The following is a 4582-nucleotide window of genomic DNA, read 5'->3' on the forward strand; positions in this document are numbered from 1 at the left end:
ATGGTTGGACAGTGTTCTCGAAGCGACTAGCATGAGTTTGGCCAAACTGCGAGAGGCAGTGAAGGATAGGCGTGCCTGGCATGCTCTGGTCCATGGGGTCATGAAGAGTCAGACACGACTGAACGACTGAACAACAACACAGCTCCAGCTGGGTTGGAAAAGGGCACATCATGGCTGAGCATAGCCAAATTTGGTGGGTCATAGGATGGTCTGGGACACTGCAGGGCAAGAGCAGGTGAAAATATTGCAGGGGATGGCTCTGCAATTCTTTGGCTTATCAAACAGCAATACGTGGCCTTGTGGATTTTGGTTTTACTGGTTGGACTGAAAAATATCAGGTCATTGGCACCATTATGCCAGTGCATTGAAAGATCATAAGGTAAAGGTAAAGGTAAAAGTAAAAGTCACAGACAACTCTGGGGTTGTGGTGCTCATCTTGCTCTATAGGCCGAGGGAGCCAGTGTTTGTCCGCAGACAGCTTCCGGGTCATGTGTCCAACATGACTAAGCCACTTCTGGCGAATCAGAGCAGCGCATGCAAATGCCCTTTACCTTCCTGCCGGAGCGGTACCTATTTATCTACTTGCACTTTGACGTGCTTTCAAACTGCTAGGTGGGCAGGAGCTGGGACTGAGCAACGGGAGCTCACCCCTTCACAGGGATTCGAACCACCGACCTTTCGATCAGCAAGCCCTAGGCTCTGCGGTTTAGACCACAGCGCCACCCGCGTCCCTGGCATATATTAGGCTATTATAAAAGAAATTGCTGCCATTTGCAGATAATTGTTATGGGAAATGTGGTTTTTCCTTACCACATTCGGTACATAGCAATAGCAAATGACAGTGCGGCTTTTCTGAACAAGATACTCAGCCACTGCTTTACATCACTAAGAAATTTTGGAAATGCATTAATCACGCGTGCACACAGAGAGAGAGAGAGAGAGAGAGAGAGAGAGAGAGAGAGAGAGAAGGAAAGAAAGAAAGAAAGAAAGAAAGAAAGAAAGAAAGAAAGAAAGAAAGAAAGAAAGAAAGAAAGAAAGAAAGAAAGGTGTGTGTGTGTATTAAGCTTCGGTAAGAACATTCTGCCCAGTTCTTGTTCTCTCTATATAATTTTATTTTCCTGTGGCCACATTATTTAAGCATATCTTGACACATTCCCTCCTCAGCAAGGGCTGTGCTTTTTGAACTGTGCCTTGTTGTCTTATTTTCCCAATTCATAAAATTCTGCCTTGCGAAAATGCTCAGAAGAAGGCCAAATGCCTCCCCACAACCCCTATGTACCTGGCAACACTTTTCAAATTGCTGACAAGGAAAAAGTGGGAAAAAATGCTTGTTTAAAGCTTGGATTTATCAAATTTAGATTTTTATTCAAATTATTGCCACGGCTCTAGGCTAGCTGACAACCTTGCCTTCATTGCCAGTCTGTTTCCGGCTATCAGAGTGTCAACCTCAGATGTATCGTATGCATTCTGGTTTCAGGGTATGTAAGTTAAGGCCCATATTCTTCAAGGAAGGGTCCCTTTACTTCACGGGAGAGCAGGCAGGCTGTTTCACTTATGCTGCAGTCTTTCTTTCTACACTGGACCCTCTCTAAGGCTGAGAGAGACCTGTGGACTCATATGACAAATACTACCATGTTCTTTGAGATGAGATCTCTATCTGTGGAAGAATTATGGACCCTGATGCATGACTTAGTTATTATGGACCCTGATGCATACTTAGTTATTATCTGTACTATAAACAGGCAAACAAATGCAAATTAATGAAATCCATAACACTGACTACAAAGTACTACTTGGCTGCTGTAATAATTAAGGAAAATAGAATCATAGAATCATATAGTTGGAAGAGACCACCAGGGCCATCCAGTCCAACCCCCTGCCAAGCAGGAAACACCATCAAAGCATTCCTGACAGATGGCTGTCAAGCCTCCGCTTAAAGACCTCCAAAGAAGGAGACTCCACCACACTCCTTGGTAGCAAATTCCACTGCCGAACAGCTCTCACTGTCAGGAAGTTCTTCCTAATGTTTAGGTGGAATCTTATTTCTTGTAGTTTGAATCCATTGCTCCGTGTCCGCTTCTCTGGAGCAGCAGAAAACAACCTTTCACCCTCCTCTAGATGACATTCTTTTATATATTTGACTCAGTAAATCACAGAATGTGTGAGAGAGCCTTAAAGTGCTTTGATTTATACTTATGGGAAAACAATAGTGTGACACTGGATTTGTTCTAGTTTCTGAATCATTTTGGAAATAAGAAGTTTGAAGTCTTAGTTCATTATTCCTCCTGCAGCTGATCAGTGCAGCGCTGAAGCAATCCGGGGTTGCCATTCAAGCAGAATATATGCTGTAAAGAGTTGTAACGACGCCCGTAAATGCAGAGAATAATTCACAAAGAGCTAATCTTCCATTGGGTAGGGCTGCCAAGTGAAGAAGATAATTTGACCTCTTCTCAGCATTCCCGTATGATAAGGCATGGGTTGTAGCAAAATTATTTTTGTCACTTGGCAGACCAAAGCAGATGACTTGCTTCCTGAGTAATTATGAGCACAAAAGCTGAAATAAATTAACTTCCCTGAAAAATGGCTGTCTTAATTCATGCTCTGGTGTCAGGGAGGGAAGCAGGCTCTGTGAGAAACTACTAGCATCATGCCTTGCACGACAGATCTTTCCATTTAAGACTGAAAAGTTCAAAAGTATGTTGAATTTCTTTATGATGCAGGGACAGTGTTAACTACTAACCTTTCATATTTTAGTATATGAGTGCCCTCTATTGGTGCTAATTACATTTTACACTGAACTGGGCAGGTGGACAGATAGATTGATTTGAAGTGAATATATTAGCCATCTGATAAGTAAAGTTATCTGAACAGCATAAAACATACAGTAAAAACAATTTTAAAACTATAATGTACAAAAATACATTTCTAAGAATAATGTGTGCATCTGAAGAATTGTGCATGCACACGAAAGCTCATACCAAGAACAAACTTAGTTGGTCTCTAAGGTGCTACTGGAAGAATTTTATTTTATTTTTTATTTTGTCGTGAAAACAACCAAGGCAAGATAGAAAGTGGAGAAATTAGCACTGGCACCAGTGTTAGCCTTCACTGGAATTGCATTGCAGCTGCAGAGCCCACAGAAAACTTCCTGAGCACAATGGTTATTGATGGGATTAGAGTAAGTGGTTTTAAGGTGGTGGTCTTAATAAATGATGGAAAGAGGTGATATACACACTCTTTCCTAATTCAGATCACAGGAAACTCAAGTGACTCCTTATTCCCAGGTTTCTTTCCATGCTCTTATATCTCAACGAGCCTCATTCATCTTCCTTTGCTCCTAAAGAGAACTTGAATGGGGTGCTGAATTGTTAACTAGTTGCAGTGAAACAGAGCTCATGTCAAGATAACCATCAGCTGTACAAACCCTGACAAGAAGGAATTACCTTGTTACATACAAAAGCTTTCAAAATTATTGAAACCTCTCTACTTCTCATTACTGAACTATGCAGGACAAATTGTTACAAAAAGGGCAACTGTTTAATGCATTTTTAAAAAAGCTTTGTGTATAACTTTTAAAAGTCACTTGTAATAAGATGGATAAGATTTTAAAATTGGATTAAGTATATAAGGTTTTATGGACGTGCATGAACAAGTATCTTATAATGGAACCAAGAGGGGGAGTGGAGGGAAGTTGGAAATTATGGTTTAATTTGGTTATGATTTCCCCCCATGTTTCCCCCCCCCATTTTGTTATATTTGGAAAATCAATAAAATGTTATCAAAAATGAAAAGAAAAAAGAAACCTCTCTCCTTCTCAAAGAAGGATCCAAGAAAGTTGCAATCTACATTAACTACCAAGTGGTTCTTTTTCTTCACAAGGAGCTGGGACCGAGCAACAGGAGCTCACCCCTTCGCAGGGATTCAAACTGCCGACCTTCTGATCAGCAAGCCCTAGACTCTGTGGTTTAACCCACAGCATCACCTGGGTCCTCTCCTGCAACAATACAACAACTATAATTCCTTCACAATATGCAGTTTTTGCAACGCATTCCTCCAGCTAAACCATAAGTACAAAAGTGTGGATATTCAGGGGAAGTGCATGCAAAAATGGTTCTCTTAGTGAAATTAGCATACAGAAATACATTTTATTAGGGCGGTTTGCCTGGGAAACGGTGTGTAACTGGATAAATTCACACTAAAATGGTGGATTTTCAAGAGAACTTTATTTTTTTTTAAAATCAGAATTGTAAAGAATTTAAGATTGGAAAAATGAGAAACTGAAATGGACAGATTAGTCCGTTCCTCCATATTCACAGAGGTCACAGGGGAGGGCTGTTTGGGCTGCTCCCATGTTTATGTACATAGGCTTCCAACAAAATATTAAAATACAATAGTCTATTAAACATTAAAAGCTTCCCTAAACAAGACTGCCTTCAGATGTCTTCTAAAAGTCTGGTAGTTGTTTTTCTCCTTGACATCTGATGGGAGGGTGTTCCACAGTGTGGGTGCCACTACCAAGAAGGTCCTCTGCCTGGTTCCCTGTAACTTGGCCACTCACAGTGAGGGAACTGCCAGAAGGCCC

Source organism: Lacerta agilis, chromosome 14 (genome assembly GCF_009819535.1).
Source record: "Lacerta agilis isolate rLacAgi1 chromosome 14, rLacAgi1.pri, whole genome shotgun sequence".
In the NCBI taxonomy this organism is placed as follows: domain Eukaryota; kingdom Metazoa; phylum Chordata; class Lepidosauria; order Squamata; family Lacertidae; genus Lacerta; species Lacerta agilis.